Source organism: Erithacus rubecula (genome assembly GCF_903797595.1).
Source record: "Erithacus rubecula genome assembly, chromosome: 10".
In the NCBI taxonomy this organism is placed as follows: Eukaryota; Metazoa; Chordata; class Aves; order Passeriformes; family Muscicapidae; genus Erithacus; species Erithacus rubecula.
The window spans coordinates 793337-810682 of NC_136662.1; the positions used below are offsets into that span (position 1 = coordinate 793337).

The following is a 17346-nucleotide window of genomic DNA, read 5'->3' on the forward strand; positions in this document are numbered from 1 at the left end:
AATGGGGGGATGATTCCCTGTTATTAGTGATGAGTGGTGAAAGGAATCCCTGGCTCCTGCTGTGCTCTGCAGGGAATCCCATCTGTGCTGCTCAGCCAGACCCGGGGCAGGAGACACCCCTGGGAGCCTGCAGTGACCCCAACCCTGCCCCAAAAACTGCCAGGCAGGGCCAGCAATTTAAAAAGTTCATTCTGGAAAGGAAATTTTGGCCTTTGGGATATTTTTTTCCAATCGAGTCCGTGTGCTGTGCAAGGCATGAGGGTGAATCCCACATTTCCAGGCTGGATGTGCCTGCAGGTGTTGGGTGTTCCTCATTTCCTCAAAACTGGAATGATGCTGGCTGGAATGTTATCCCAAACACTGGGACATCCAGAGGATGGGTTTCACCTCAGTAATTGTGCTTTCAGAAGGTTTTCAGTGCAAATCAGTGAAGTCTCTATGGGTGAACAAGGTGCTGACTGGTAAGAAAAAAAAAAAAAAGGAATAAATATTCCTCAGGCCATTTTCAGGGATATTTATAGCCAAGAATGGGCAGAACTCAGGATTTTCTGTTTAAACACAGCTGCTAGCTGCAGCAAGAGCTCCTCAGTCATTTATCCCACCTTTAGAGGACAATTTAATTGTGCTGTTTGCTTGGGTTTATCCCTTTCCTCATAAAAACTTGAGGAAAAGCTGGAAGTGCTCTGCTGTTCTGGGGTTACTCGTGTGAGGATGAATTCCTGCTGCTTTGCAGCAGCAATATCCAGAATTAAGCAGGCTGAATAATTTCCAGGATCTGCACACTCTTTTAATTGTTTATAAATTGGTTGTGTGAATTGTTAGATTGATTTTTTTTTTTTTTTACATTTTTTTTTCCCCCAGGCTTGGTTCTGGATAATTTGTTTTATTGTTGATTTGTGTTGGGGTTTTTTGAAGTTTGGAGTTTTTACAGTTGAAGACCAAGGAAAAAAAAAATCACTTTTTTGCTTTTAGGTGTTGTCAGAGGAGTTCTGAACATTCTGGGACCTGGTGCAGAGCAGGCAGTGAATAATTCTGAAGTTAAATTGTTCCTCTTCCCACATTCACGTGGGAGAATTCTGGGTTGTGTCATGCACAGATCTTTTGTACCCTTGGTGGATTTGTTTCCTGTTCAGCTCCCCTCTCAGAGCTCTTGGCTCACGTCACAGCTAAAGGCTGGGTCACACTGTGCTCATGAAAAGGGGGAAACCAGCCTGGGAGAGCAGCTAATTCCAGACCCTCCTCACCTCTGGAGTGCTGCTGCCCCGGCCATCCCAGCTCCTTGGGGAGCTGTTTCCTGGCTTTTTCTGGGACACTGAGGACACAAGGAGTGTCCTCACCCTCTCAATGCCAGCAGCTCCCGGGCTGATCCTCAAATGCTTTCAAGTCTGATTGTCCCCAGCCCCAGAAATATGATTTAAAAGCCTTTCTGAGAGAGCTTTGGCCCGGGGCTGCTGCACAAAGCAGCAGTGTTGGGGGATAATGCAGGCAGGGCTTTCAGACAGCAATGCTTTCCCTGCTGCCTTTCTTCCCCAGCCCTGAATAAATCCATTCTGCAGTTCTTGTTCTGTGCCTGCTCTGAGGCATTGCCTTGTCCTGGCTCGGGGTGCCTGGTGCTGCCTGGCTCGAGGTTAAATGGTGCAAGAACAAACAAAACAAGAGGTTGGGTCAGCTGCACTTTGGGGAGATTTCTCCCTTTCCCTCTCAGATCCACCTGCATTTTCAGGGTCACATTTCCCACCTGCCTGCTCCTCTGGTGGCTGCTGCTGGCAGAATCCTCTGAAGGTGCAGCCACAGCCTGAGCATCCTCCTGGAGAGAGGTTTGGTTGCCTGGAAACTACAGCTGAGCCAACTGGAATTTCAGTTCCAAAGGAAACTCTGGGGGTTATTTCTTTTTTTTTGCCTTCCTTCAGGTCGGAACAAAGGCTGCAGGATTCCTTCCAAAGAGCCCCAGAAGTGCTCAGTGGAGCATTTTGGTGCCATCTGATGCAGGTGCTGAATGCAGAGGATGCAGAGCATTTGCATGAGGAGGGATTTTAGTGCTCTGTCCTAGAAAGGTTGAAATGGATTTTCTGGAGCTGACTGAAAACTTTGACACCTCCCACTTGGAGGAACCAGAACTCACAGAGGAAAACCTTTGCATGGCAAGCTGTATTTTTGGCATGGTCCTCCCTTAAAAACTCCATGGCTGGGAAATTTTAGGGGATTCCAGTTGTTTCTCCAAGCCCAGCTTTGGGTTTTCTGTCCACCCTGAAGCCAGTCCAGTGATTTTTTTTTTTAAATCCTGGCCTGTTTATATCCAGCTGAGGGGCACTGCCTGTTTCTTCCCTTGGTTTTCAAGTGTGAAATGTGGGATATTCTGGAGAGAACAAGAGGAAAAGTGGCTGGAGGGCTCCTCCTGTCCCTCCCTTCCTGGGGTGCTCCAGGGATCTCAGGGGGACACTCAGGGGTGCTGGGCTGTGGCAGGAGCTGCTGGGGCTGTCACCTCCCAGGGACACTGGGATCTGCTTGGCACACTGTGCATTTCCCAGCTGGACTCTGGCCCAGAGCACCAGGATCAGCAGGATGGAGCCAGGCAGAGGAATTCTGCTCTTGCCTCCCTGATCTGCCTTTCCTGCCTGCTCCTGGCAGGGCAGGGGTGGAGGCTGGTGCTTGGCATTTCTTTGACATTGTGCTGGCTCTAATATTAATTTGTGGTGAAGAGCAGAGAGAGAGAGAGAGTTCCTAAAAATAAATTACTGGAGGACTTCTGAGATGCACACTGACTCCTTCCCCCTCTCCTCTGGTGTTCTGCTCCACCCTAATTCGTGGCATTGGCAGATTTGGGGGCAGCAGGGGTTTATTGCTGTGTTTCTGTACCAGCACTGAAAGGAAATCAATGAAATCTCTCTTTGGTCTCAGGTGAACGAGGGGCAGTGGCTTCCCACTGGCAGAGTGGGTGGGAGTTTGGGAAGGAATTCCTGCCTGTGAAGGTGGGGAGGTCTGGAATAGAATTCCCAGAGAAGCTGTGGCTGCCCCTGGATGGGATTTAAGGTCCTTTCCAACCCCAAACCAGTCTGGGGTTCTGGGATGTGACTCTATGAAATGTTTGCTGTAAGAACTCCCAGGCAGCAGAACTCACCTGCTGTCAAATAAATTTTTATTTATTATTATCAACCTTTCCTAAAGGCCACGGCTGGGTTGGCTCAGGGACAGCACAAAGCTCCATTTTTGCAGACACAGTCCAGCCCTTCTTTTTTGTCAATTTTAGGTTCTTTTCCTTTGCTTCCTGCATTTTCAAGGGAACTGCTCAGGCTGGGCCTGTGCTCAGGGTAAAAGTGCAAATGAAAAGCTCCCAGCTCCAGCAGTGCTGCAGTGACTTCATTCAGAGCAGCCTTTTCAAAGCAGGTGCTGACCTACTTGCTTTAAATCGGGCCCTTTTTAACTGCACTTAATTAAAATTTATTCCTTTTTCAACGCACTCCATGAAAGCCCTTTGTGCATCCCAACAGCCACTACCTAGAAATGGGAATGGTGGCCCGGGAGAAATTCCATTTTCCCCCAGTAAATTGTCCTGTAGCTGCTCAGGGATGCCTTTGTGATCTGGAGGGTGCTCAGCAGCCCTTTGCAGAGCCCACAAAAGGCAGGAAACCACCAGCAATGGTCGGGATGAATTCCCTGGTGCTGAATTCCAAGGGCTGCCAAGACTTCCCCATTCACTTGGAAACAAGTGTCACCCTGGGTTATGTCAGAGCAGATCTGCTGGGGTAAATTATTGGGAAATGTGCTTGACAGCAGGGCCTGACCACCCAAATTATCATTTAATAGCTCGTTTATCCTGAGGCAGATGAGAGGGAAATCCCAGGGTCTCCAAGGCCACACGTGGCCTGGAATTGTTCACACTGAAGTGCTCCCATCTCCAAAAGGAAGCTTCTGTCTGCTTTATTGGGATATAAATCTGCTGGGAAAGGTTGGGTTGCAGTTAATTAAAATGCAAGCAAACAATGAGCAGGATGTGCATCTGCCACGGGGTTTGTTTTGGGGCTGTTATTGTGGCATTTGGGAAGGGAGCAGATGAGTTTGTTTGTTCCAAAGCCAATTAGGAAGGGACAAAATGATCCCTCAGCAGCAGGTCCCGGTGTGGGAAGAACCTTTCCAGAGCCTCTGCTGCTGGGGAGAAACTTTTTATTGCTTGGAAATAGAATCTGTGTGCTGGGGGGGGTTGTATCAGTCAAAACCTGGGGGATTTTGGAGCTTTTGGAACTTTTGTTTTGTGAGGTTTTCTGTTTTTCTAATCACAGGAGGGTTTGGGTTGGGAGGGACTTTAAAGATCATTCTTCTCCCCTGCATCTTCTGGAGAGTGTTCCATGATTTCAGCTCTTTCCCTTTGGATCAGCAGGAGCAAAATCCAGGGGAAAAAAAGCATTTCCAGCATAGGGAAATGACCTAATGAGCCCCAGCTTTACTGTCTCACAATTTTCAGGACTGGGGACTTCCTGAGCAGCTTCTCCCAGTCTGTTTTAAAGGGAGCAGAACTGCACAAACAACACTTTAAAAACTGAACCTGTCAAAATTAGAGGTTGGACAGAAGATCTCTCATTGGGAAATGTCAGAATTGAGTTTCATTTCTTTTTCTGTGTAATAGATTGGTTTTTGCTCTAATTAGCCCATTACTTGTCACTAGAAGGTCCCAATAACACCTGAGATTATTTGACATGACTCATGGATGGCATTGATCTCAAAATCAAAATATTATCTTTATTTCATTTTCTTTCTCAGCAGCACAAATCACTGAATCTTTTTTTTTTTTCTGGTCAGAATTCCTCCTGTTTCGTTCTAATGAAACATCTTGACAGTTTGGATCAGAAAATATGGGATACCTTGGGAGTAGAGGGAAGAGCTGTTTTCATTAGTGTAGAAATGTTATCACAGCCTCGCACACGGGTGTTAGAAACATCTGCTCCCCTAATTAGTTCACTGAGTATTTCATTTTTCTACATGGCTTGGAAGGCTCAGACACGTCGTGCTGGGCTCCCTCACAACTGAAACAACAGAAAATCAGCCCAGGCCAGGCCTAGACAAAGGCTGTGCTCTGCTGCTGCTCTGGTTTAGAACAGCCTCAAACAAAGCTGGGAAGAGTTTAAAGCAAAAAGGGTTTGAGCAGGGATGGCACAGATGTTCTGTGTGGTGACTTGCACCACATTTAATGGCATCTGAGGGACTAATTAGTGCTTAATTTGGGCTTATTTTTGTGTGCAGCATTTGGGGAGCACGGATACATCCACATCTCTGTTTAATGTAAAGTGCTGCAGGTTTCTTTGTTGGGATATTGGTTCAGAGTTGATGATGGGAGGTTTTATTTCCCTTTTTTCCCTCCTAGAGAATGTCCAATTGCATGTGAGCCAAACTGGAGTCTGCTGGGTTGGGGGGCTTTAGGTTGATCCTTCTCTTTCTCTCTTTCTCTTTCTCTTTCTCTTTCTCTTTCTCTTTCTCTTTCTCTTTCTCTTTCTCTTTCTCTTTCTCTTTCTCTTTCTCTTTCTCTTTCTCTTTCTCTTTCTCTTTCTCTTTCTCTTTCTCTTTCTCTTTCTCTTTCTTCTCCTTGGGAGAGACTTTGGCTTTGTGTGTCTTCTCACTTCTGTGCCTTTAAGGATGGCAGAGAGTCTGCATCCCCTGAGGTTGGAAATTCACATGGAACATGTGGGAAATTCACATGAAACATGGGAAATCCACAAAAAACATTGGAAATTCATATAGAACTTGTGGAAAATCCACATGGAATGTGTAGGAGATTATTCACATGGAACATGTGGGAAATCCACGTGCAACATGTGGGAAATTCTCTTAAAACATTGGAAATCCTCATGGAATACATATGAAATTATTCACATGGAAAAGTTGGGAGTTCCCAATTATAAAAATAAGGAGAGCAAACCAATTAAACCTGGCTGAATACGAGGGGGAGATGATTTGGGATGCTGGTGTTTGGCTGCTCCATGTTAATTTGGAGGAGGATATGTTTGTGTGCTCCTGCAAGGAAACGTTTCCATGCCAAACTCCAAACTCCAGCCCTGATTTCACTGGAGTGCTCAGAGCTGGGGTTTGGGGTGTGACTCATCTTTAGTCACAGCAGAGCCTGACATTCCCACTTGGAAAGGGCAAAATCTGCACTGCAAGGGGGAGTTGGGACAGTTTAGGTTTTGTATTGGAATATTTAGAGCTGGAGGAGAAGGAGGGAATATTCTGTTTGTCTCCCCCCTGATCTATGATAAAATCCCAATCTCACGAAGTCATGGATTGTGCCAGGTTTTTCTAGGATTAAAAACCAGTCCAGACTATTTTATAGGTACATCAACTTCCCTTGACAAGCGTTGGAGCAGCTCCTCGTGTGCCAAGGCAAGAAATCTGTGGGATGCAGCTGGGCTGCTGCCCATGGGCATAAACCAGGAGAAATATTTGGTGTCCTTTGTGAAACACAAGGGGAATTGTGGAATTATGGAATGGCTTGGGATGGAAGGGACCTTAGAGCCCATCCAGCTCCATCCCTTGCACTCCAAACCCTATCCAAGCTGGCCTTAAAAACATTTTTGTGCCTTGCTGCAGCCCTTGCAGAGCTCCCAGGTTTTGTCTTTATGTCAGTAAACTGATGGCTTCTCTTAAGAAAAATTCCCTAAAAGCAAAAAATTAACTCGGGAAAATGTCAAAGAAAAAAACTTGTTCTAAACCAGGAGGAACTTCTTTCTCTGGCAGACTGACATCTCCTATAATCATCTTCTAAATCCAGAAGACAGGTTCTTTGTCATCTAAATAATCGCTTTTTTGCTCTCATGGGAAGTGACAAAGTGAAATCCTTCCCTCAGAATTCCGTCTGTTCCGAGTGGATGCTCACACACCTCCCAGCCCTGGCTCATCAGCTCCCATCTCATCTCAGGCACTGCCAGACTTCAGATCCTCTCTCAGTGTTTATTTGTGTTTTTGACTCAGTGCAACTCACCAGAAATTAAAATTTAATATTCCTGGTCAGCGTTGGCAGCTCTAATTCCAACACCGAGCGCTCCCATGGATTAAATTCTGTCACAGCTCTGCTCTGTGGAGCTGAGGGGGGGCTGAAGGCCAGGCTGGAAGGAGTTTGGAGCAAGCTGGGATAGTGGAAGGTGTCCCTGCCCCTGGCAGTGTTTGGGATCCCCTCCATCCAAACCATTCCAGGTTCCTTTGAGTCCCAGGCACAAGGTTTCCTTCCCTGGGGATAAACCTGGCTTAAAACACTGTGGGTGAGGAGCTGGGGTGGGATTCCATCTCCCACCTGTTCCCCACTTCCCACTGGAACATTTCCCTCCATCCTCATAGACCCAGAGCTGACACTAAGTAATTCCTGCCCGTGGCTGACACTGTTTTCCTGTTGTCTTTTCCCAAATCTTTTCCACTCCTCTGTACTCCCAGCAAGCTGCTGGCTTGTCTGGTGTCAATAATTCAGGGAATTCTGTTCACACCTTCCTAAGAGCTGAGGGGTCAGGAGGGAGCTGCTGAACATTCTTCCTACTGGGAATAAACCCATGCCCCAGGTTAAAATGGAAAGATGTGCCCAAAAGTTTGTATTCTCCTGGGGCAGTGATCCTTATCTCTGTGGGAGATATCTTCTGTTAATGGGCCATTGTTTAAACTGGGTGTGGCAGTGCCCCTGATCTCCTGGCACACATTCTCTGCTAATGGGCCATCTTTAAACCAGCTGGGCAATCATCTTTATCTTCCCACAGCCCATCCTCCCTCCAGGAGATATCTCCTGTTCATGGCCACTGAGTCCCAGGGCATGGCTGATAAAATTCCATTATCCCACTGGGAGATGCTCCAGCCAGGGGAGGAGCCAAGCCTTTCCTACCCAGATAAGATTTTGGACACCAAGGCACCTCCTTTACCCACTGGTTTCCAGGGGACAAGAGCTACCAGACCTTTCTGTAGATCACTGCTTCAACAAGACCCCTTCATCTGCACTGCACCACCCTGACTGGCAGGGTGTCAGGCTGTATTCTGACTCTGGCAGTGTTTTTTCTTCTGTACTATTGCAGGTATTTTATTTTTCTCTTTTTTTCCTATTAAGTTGTGTTTCTGACTTGGAGTCTCTCACTGGTTTTGCTGTCAAAACCATTACAACCCAGCAGGGTGTTCCTGGGATATCTTGTCCCTAGCAGCCCCTGGGGCTGTGCTCTGCCTGGGCTGTGCAATGGGGTCAGGGAAGTTTTGGAATGGGAATTGCAGGATTTGAGGGAAAGCCCTCAGGGTTACAAGAGCACAGGGCAGGAAACATTTGTCTTGCTCCTGAGGTTTTGAACATTTATCTGCTGGCACAGCTGCAAACATTCCTGTTGTTTTTTGTGGGATAAATCAAGGATTAAGGCCAAGTGGGTGAACAGAAATATCTGGTTTGTAGAAAAAGACCAAAGATTCTGGGATACGTGAATTAACATTCTTATACTTCCTCTTAATGCCAATGCCAGTTCTGAGGAGTTTCCTTGGGATCATTCCTGGGATGCACAGAACATTTAGGCCTGGATGGGGTCAGCAGAGCTGGGAGATGATCAAGGGGAAGGATTTGTGGAATTTTATTGTTCATCTCTTCCTGAATATGGGACTAATCCATGACTAAACCAAGAGAAATGTGCTGGAAATGACTTGGATCAAAAATAATTTAAGTGAAACATTCTGTCTTATTTTGAACTTTATTTGAATTCTACTGAATTAATTTTTTTCTGACTGTGTGAGATCAGCGTTCCACCAAACACATTCTCCCTTTTCAAAAGATTTCTCCAGTTTAAAAAGTTTTCAAGCAAAAACACTTCCAGCCTGGTTTTGGCAGCTGTCAATAGCCAACAGTTGGAATCCCAAAGTAGTTCCTTAAAAAATTCACCTGCTGGTTGAGCAGGATGAAACCTGAGAGCCCCTGAACCACCAATTTCCTGATTAATGGGATTAAATTTCATAACAACAGCAATGCATTTCACAGCTAGGAAGGCAACAAATGTAAAATATGCATGGTGCTGTAATTTATTTTTTCCTTTCTTTGTTTCAAACTTGAATTTGGAGAGTGAGAACTCCAGAATGTGCTGTAAATAAATATGAAAAATGGAGTTTAAACCAAGCAAACGCTCAAGGCTGGAAGTTGTCAGGTTTCTGAGCAGGGAACAAGCTGGTTAAAATACAGTTTTATCTCTTTTTATAGATTCACTATTCTAAAAGACTCTGTAACTATGGTTGCTGCTGTCTTTCTGATCCATTTGTGCTCAGCAGAAGAATGGGGATATTTTTTGCACCTTTTGGGAGAAGGGGAATGTTTTTACTCCAGGGAAACTGGCTGTGATGAAAGGATGGAAAGGAGAGCTCTATGTGAACTCTGCCCTGCCTTAAATCTATTTCCAGTGGTCTGAACTTGGGCAGGGGGACCTGTGGCTCACCCAGGTCCTTGGGGAAGGTGGGGAGGAGCAAGGCTGGGCTCCTGCTCTGCTTTAATCCTTTGGTGCTCATCCTGCAGAGGTCTCAGCTTCCATGGCTCAGCTGTCAGCCACTGAAAATGAGATTTCCCCTGATGCTTAGTCAGAAATCCCAGTGCTGCTCCTTGTCCTGTTCCCTTTTTCCTGTGCCCTGCTGGGGGGAGTTGAGGTCTGACCCCTCTGTCACCCTCTCAAATGGGGTGACAACACTTGGCTGACAGAGAAGCCCTTTCCTGTCTTACTTTATTGCTGTTTTCCCCTTTTCCTTAGTGTTAAACCACTGGAATTATCATTGAAATAATGGGATTTTAGAACATTTGCTTTGCTCATACCTTGCACAGCCCTAGAGGAAAGGTCCTGCAAGGTTCAGGGAAGATCCTACAAGGATGAGGATAGAACATGCAAGGTCAAGGATAGATCCTACAAGGTTAAGGAAAGATCCTACAAGGTTGAGGATAGAACCTGCAAGGTTAAGGGAAGATCCTGCAAGGTTAAGGGAGGATCCTACAAGGTTGAGAGAAGATCCTACAAGGTTAAGGGAATCCTACAAGGTTGAGGATAGATCCTACAGGGTTGAGGACAGGTCCTGCAAGGTTAAGGGAAGATCCTACGAGGTTGAGGATAGATCCTACAGGGTTAAGGGAAGATCCTACAAGGTTCTGGTTTTGGTGACTTTGTGGCAGGTTTTAGTGCTCCCCCTGAGCTCCCACATTTTGCTGGGCTTGTCTCCATCCCATGCAGTCCATCCCTCTACATGAACCCACTGGCAGAGGAAGAGGAGGAACAAACAAACAAACAACCAAATAAATAAATATCCTCTGCACGAATCCAGGCCAGTTATTAATAACATGGGGCTCTGAAGGGGTGGAGGCCTCCAAGAACATTCCAGGAGGAGCAGCCAGGGGCAGGAACCCTCAGCTGGGGCTGGAAGGAGGGTGGCAGGGAGCCCCAGGAGGGCCAGCACAGCCCCTGCCCTGCCCTGCCCTGCCCTGCCCTGCCCTGCCCTGCCCTGCTGCTCCCTGGGCTCCCCGAGCCTGGGATGCTGCTCATCCTCCTGATGCCATCTGCTTCCCTGGCTGCAGGGAGGAGTGGGATCCACTCCAAGCTGCTCCAAATGTGGTTTTTCCCTGGTTGAGGCTGAGGTTCAGATGTTGGTGTGCAGGGCAGTCCTGGCCAGATGGACCCCACGGAGCTGGGATGGCCTCTGGGAGGGGATGGGAGGGTCTGGGGGTCTCTGTTGCATCAGAGCAGTGACCCTAAATTCCCTCAATCAGCTGGCCCTGAATTCCTGTGCTGCATTCCCAGAGCCTTCTGTCTCTATGGACTAGATGCTCCCTCCTCAGCTTTTGTCCAGCTGTTTTTCCAGCCCTGTCCCACCTCTCTCTGTTCCCACATCTCTCTGATCATCCTGACTACTGCTGATTTTTCATTCTTTTTTGGCTTCTCTACCCCAAATTCTCTTTATTTTCCCTCCTCTCAAACAGTGGCCAGAGCCCTGATCTTATTCTCCCTCTTTCTTTGATCCCTGTCCTCATTTTCTGATCCCTGCAATTTTTTTCCCATAGGCAGATGACACTGAGCACAATGAGATTCTTTTTGTTATTTTCCTTCCCAGTTTGCAGTATGCTGCCTTTGAATCAGTGAATCTCACCACAAAGCTGAGCCTGGGAAACTGAGAGGAGCTTCTGGATACTTTTCCCTGGTTTTTGCTGCAGGAGAGTTAGGAATGACAACACTGGAAAACTGTGAGAGGCAGGGAGGTGGGAATTGTGGGGATTGAAATCCCTGCAGCATTTACAGCTCAATCCCAAAATCCTGGAATGCTTTGGGTTGGAGGGACCTTAAATCCCATCCCATTCCACTCTCCCAGGCCCTGTCCTGGCCTTGGACACTGCCAGGGGTCCTGACTCCCCATGGCTGCAAAATAATTCTGGTTTTAGGATTCTCCTGAGTTAAGTCCTGATAGGAGGAGTTTGTCTTTTTAAGGCTGTGGAGGGATTGAATTTTTACTTTGCCACTGGAGAACTCAGAGAAGGGATGTGTTTATTAAATATTAACAGAATCATCTCTGAGTTGTGAGAGCTCACTACGTGTAGTAAATCAGTGCATTCAGGGTTGTCTGGGAGTCACCCAGCTCTGAGGACTTTAATGGACATAATTCAGTGTATTTTGGGTTGGTTTTATTCATTTTTGAGGGTGACATCCCCACAGGAGCTCTTTCCACTGCCTCCTCCACGTCTCCCAAAGAGAATCCACGTGGACTGAAAAGTGACAAAGTGTCTCAAAACTGCAAAATTACCAATCTGTTAGAAATATTGCAATAGAAATGAGCATAAAATAGAAAAAAAAATGCATAATACAATCTAAGAATACATAAAGTGTTTTGGCCATAGCCAGAGAAAATTGTCAAATGCCAAGGAGCACTGGGGGAGGAATTGGGGACCTTGTGCTGCTGTGAGGACATTGATGCACATTTTTATTTTTCATCATTATCAGTAGAAAGGTGGCTGAGATAATTTAAATGGAAATAAACTGATGGAATCGTCAGCTGTCCAATGAATTTAGAAAAGCTCCAGGAAAAGCCTCAGTTCCTCTGCTTGCACTGTGGGAATGACAAACAGGGATTGCTCAGTTTGGTTCTGGGAAAAGATCTGGGAAATATTCCATTGGTGCAGCTCAAAAAATGAGTAAAACCTTTATGAAATGCACCTGTTTGAGGGATTTGCTCTGGAACAGGTGAAATTATAATATTGGCAATTCCTGTCAGAATTAGTTTGAGTTTTGTGAACTGGAATTTGGAGGATGTTGGGACATTCCAAGTGTTGCTGGGAATGTTGGGGCTGTAATTCCTGGCAGAACCCTCCAGATTTATTGGGATTATTGGAGGCTTTGCTTTGGTTTGTAGCTGCCCAAACACTTCAATATTTGATACCTGCTGCAGAAAATGCCCATCAAATCCTCATTCAGTCCAGGATGGGAAATTCCCTATTTCCCTTCCCTCTGGGTTACAGCTCTGTGCCCTTGGGCCAGGCTTGAACTCCTTTTCTGGAGTCACCAGAGCAGGTTGGAAATGCAAATTTGCTGCTTATTTATAAGTTGCTGCCAAAAAGCAAAAGCCCAGAGGCTCCCAGTGCCTGGTGCAGCTAAGGCTGAACCCAGCAGGTGGGTGGATGGTAAATTTATCCAGGGGTTTTGTCCATGATTTTTTAATCTGGCTCCAGGCTCTGGACATCCAGCACTTGTTGGGGTTGCTCTGGGGAGGAGTCTCAGCCTGAGCTAAACGAGCTGAGACAAGGAAAATCCCTCTGCTTTGCTGGAATGCTTAGGACAAACCAGGGAAATAGTGGAAAAAAATAAATCCCAGAGCAAATCATTGTGGCTGAATGAAAAGGATGTGCCAAATTCTTGCAGAGCTGTTCTGTGCACACCTGCAATTCCCAGAGCTCTGCAGCTCCCTTCCCTGGGGAATTTTCCCTTTTATTCCCAGGGTGGAACAATTTGGTGCAGTTCTGGTGGCTGCTCCCAGTTTACAGCACGAGAGATGAAACTCTCTGGAGAGAGTCATTGCAAAGATTGCATAATTGGGCATTAAAGTTCTGATTATACTTTCCAAACTGCGGGACTTTGTTAAAAACCTGACATTCCAAAGCACTGAATTTCAGTGTTTGACAGCTCAGCTGTGAGAGAGGTTTTTTTTTTTCTTTTTTTTTTTTTTACAGAACATTTGTACCAGAAGAACAGCATGTTAATTGCCTAAAAAAAAACTGGGACAGATTAATCATGGAGCAGGATAGTGGGGAGAATGTAGCTCTAGAGCCCTCTGCTGCTGGATTTCCTCCTGGAAAGGGTTTCTGGCTTGGGGAGGGGCTGGAGTGGCTGTCCCTGCAGGTGGCACTTGGTGACAAGGTGGGGACAGGGCACAGCTTGGGCTTTTCCAGCCTCCCTGGCATTCTCCAAGCAGACATCCTTCCTTTCCATCATGTCCTTGAACATTCTTATTCCTTAAGCTCTGGAGGTGTCCAGCTGAAATGTTGGAGTCACCTCCCATTGTAGCATTTGGAGAACGACCAGCCCAAGCTGAAAACTGGATTTGGAGAAGGGATGGATAGCCACAAACTGCTCAGTGTCAATTCTTTGGTTTTACTTTGTTGTTAGAAGTGGGAGCTGGGTTTGTGCCACACAATAAAATCATGGGATCAACCTCCTGGTGGGGAAGGGACCCACAAGGATCTTCCAACTCCTGTCCCTGCACAGGTCTCAGATTTTGTACCTGGGGGCATCTGGAGCAGAGACAGCTCTGTAGGGCTTTGTTTTCTCAGATTTATAAAGCCAAGACCTTCTGGCACAATAATTTCCTTGGGAAAGGGAGGAGCTGCCTGGAATCTCCCATTTTCCTGTGCAAGGGCAGCTGCTCTGGGGTGACTCTGAAGCACCAAGGGAAGAGCTGGGAGCTCCCAGTGCCAGGAGAGGATTTAATTTCAACCAGAGAGGTTGTGCTGAATTCTGAATTATTCTGAATTATTCTGAATTATTCTGAATTCACCTCCCTTTGATGGGAACCTGGCAAAACTTGTTTAAAGCACAAAAGAGCAGGAGGCATCAGAGTGTTAAAACCAGGACATGGGAAGGAAGTGAGGATGTGCCACCCACAGATTTCCTTAGGGAAATGAAACCTAATTTCAAGGAACCACCTGTAGTGCAGCATTTTGTGAGGAAACATTCTCTGGGCAAGCTGTGGCTGTCTATAAAATAATTTTCTCATATTAGAGCAACCAATTTTCATGGCTGCTTGTGGGAACTGTGCCTTTGGGATTTCCCTGGTGCTGACATTCCCAAAATCCCATTTCTGAGCAGGATGGAAGCATCTCCCAGCCCTGCACCCACAGCCAGGACAGGGATGGACAGAGCACAAGGAGGAAGCGTGGGCAGGAAAAGGTTTTGTGCTTTTTGTTAAAATACAGAGTGGAGTGAGCAGGGGGAATTTCAACTGGGAATGAGCGAGGGGAAGAACTAAATCTGTGTTTGTGCAGGTCAGTGGGATGTGTCTGCAGGAATCCCTAGGAGAGAGGGAATTCCACAGTAAAGGAAGGATAATTCCATGGGACAGAAAGGCAGGAAGTAATTGTGGAGGTGCAGAACTTTGAGCTGTAGAGAATTTGGGGAGGTCAGGGAGGAGGGAGAGAGGCAGGGCAGGGTCTGGAGGGAATCCAGGAGCATTGGGATGGGGAAAAGAGAGAGGATGGCCCTGATGAGAAGGTATTGCTGGGGAATAACAGAGAGCAGAGAAGGTTTAAGAAGGGAAATGAAAGCTGGGAAATTGTGGGAATATCCCTAAGAATGGGGACCTTGTGGGGTGGAAACTCTGAGGTGTAGTTGGATTGCTGGGGCTTGGGATCAGAACTGGAATTGTGAATGGTTCAAAAATCCCAGTTTTGTTCAGGAAGGAAAAGGTTCTGTGGCTGGGTGGGAACAAGTCCCATGCTGAGGGAGCCCCACGATTTCCAGGCAGGTTGCTGTGTGCATTCCAGAGGGTGGAGAAATACAGAAATGAACTTAAATTCCTGTTTGGAACTCCAGCAATGCCTGGCCCAGTGGGAATGTCCCATCCCATGGCAGAGGCAGCAGGGACAGGGAGGAAGGGAAAGGTCCCTCATCCCACAGGGCAGGAGAGACCCTGAGGGGCTGGGAAGGGGCTGGAGAATCCCTGAGGAGCTGGGAAGGGGCTGGAGAATCCCTGAGGGGCTGGGAAGGGGCTGGAGAATCCCTGAGGAGCTGGGAAGGGGCTGGAGAATCCCTGAGGGGCTGGGAAGGGGCTCAGGCTGGAGAAAAGGAGGCTCAGGGGGAATTTCTGGCTCTGCACAACTCCCTGCCAGGAGGGGACACTGGGGATTTGGGATCTGGGAACAGGGACAGGAGAGAGGGAACAGCTCAGGGCAGGCTCAGGGTGGAATTCCCCCATGGAAAGGGAGCTCAGGGACTGGAGGTGCCCAGGGAGGGTTGGATCCCCATCCCTGGGGGAGCTCAGGGAATGTCTGGATGTGGCACTTGGGGACCTGGCCAGGGCTGCTGGGTGACAGCAGAACTCACAGATCTTAAAGACCTTTTCCAACCTTTACAATTCCAGGGTTCTGTGATTCCACAGAAGTCCAGCTCTCCCTGTGAGTCTCCCTGTCACTTTTAATTAAATCTCCCTGTCCTGGGTGGATCCCATTCCCCTCCTGGCAGCTCAGCCCATTCCTGCTGCCTCCTGCTAAACTGGTTCATCAGCCAGGATTGATGCAGCTGGATTGGGATGGAGCCACTGTCAAGGAATTGGGGATTCTGAGGAAAAAACCCAGAAGTTTCCTTGTCCCTGCTTAAATCCCACTTTGTTCCCTGGTGCCTTCAGCAGGTAAATGATGTTTTCTCTGCTGCTCCTTTGGAGAGCACTTCCAGCCATTGCTCCATAAAGCATCAAATAAAGCCCATTTCATCCCGAATTTCACAGCACATCATCTCTTAAACGGAGGGATTACTTCACATAAAAGCTGCAGCACATCAAAGATCCGAGCAGAAATGCAAATTCCCTGATTTCCAGACAGCACACTTCCCAAAGAAATCTCTCTTGTTTATTGGGATCCTCTCCTGCTGAAGTGTCTGCAGGGTGAGCTGTCAGAGTGATTGGAATTTCCAGCAATTAACAGCATAATGATTAATTTTCGACATGTGCCACTAATGTGCAACAAATTGCTGGAATTCTGTCACTCCTATAAAAAGAATCCGGGGTTTTCCTCGAGGTTGTGCAAGAATTGTCTGTGGGGAGGACAGGACACTGATTTTTTTGGTAACCAAACCAACCCAACAGCTGCTTTTGCTGTCACTAAAATGTTTTTGCAATTGGAGCCATCAGCATCTAGGGTTATCCAAAAATATTTACTCAGGAAAACTCCTTTAGGAAGGAATTTCAGGGAAGGAAATTGGGAATTTCAAGGCAAGGCCAATAGTGACCTTTGGAATCAATGACTATCTTATCAGAAAAGATAAAAATTTGCCTTTATATCTCAAAGGTGTGAGGTCTGGGCATTGATGACTGGCAGAAATAATTCTTCAATTGTACTTTCCCCTTTTTGTGCTCCTTTCCCAGATGAGGTGCTCAGGTCTCCAGGGACCTGCAGCAGAGCCAGGGAACTTCCCCTCATTAACATTCCCGGGAGACAAAAGCTGAAATCTGATTTTTCATGCTTGGTTATTTTATTTTAGGATTAGCCAAATCTGAATGTGAACCTGAATGCAGACCATTGTAATGGGGACATAATGAAGAGGATTCAATTATCAGCATTAAAAGGCATTTCTGGGGGAGATATGCTGCTTATCTGGGAATTTCTGTGCAGGAAAACAATGCAGATAATATTGCACACCCCTCTCTTTGATAAGACCAATTCCCCTTTGGAAGCTCCCTAATAATTCTGTTATTCAGAGCCAGAGTTCCTTAATCTTCCAGGAAAGTTAATGAAGGCGATTACCAACATCTTACATAACCCAAATAAATCCCTAATTTTGCATTTCCAATTAGGAACAGAGCAGTGACATCCCTGCCTCCCTCACCTGGGCAAAGTTTGGGAGAAAATGCTTCTTGTTTGTAAACAGGGAGTGGGAAAGTGTAACTAAAATGGAGAATCCCAGGGATGCTGAGGCTGGAAAAGCCTTCCAAGGTCACTGAGTGCAGCTGTGACTGATCCCCTTTGATGTTTTTTGGGATGTAGAAGATTCCAACCCTTTTCCATGGGCAGGGGCAGCTCTGCAGGTGCTCAGGGTCTCACCTGGGCAGAGGGGCAGGATCCAGGCTGGCACTGCTCCTTCCCATCCTGGCACCTCCTGCAGAAATCAAGCAGGATTCCCAGGAAGAGCAGTG

At 46.9% G+C, this 17346-nt stretch overlaps 1 protein-coding gene across 5 annotated transcripts in view; it reads left to right on the plus strand.

Annotated features, from left to right (window-relative positions):
* The window catches only part of LRRC7 (leucine rich repeat containing 7), a 91036-nt gene that overhangs the window by 19491 nt on the left and 54199 nt on the right, over nucleotides 1–17346 (plus strand). The window lies entirely within an intron of this gene.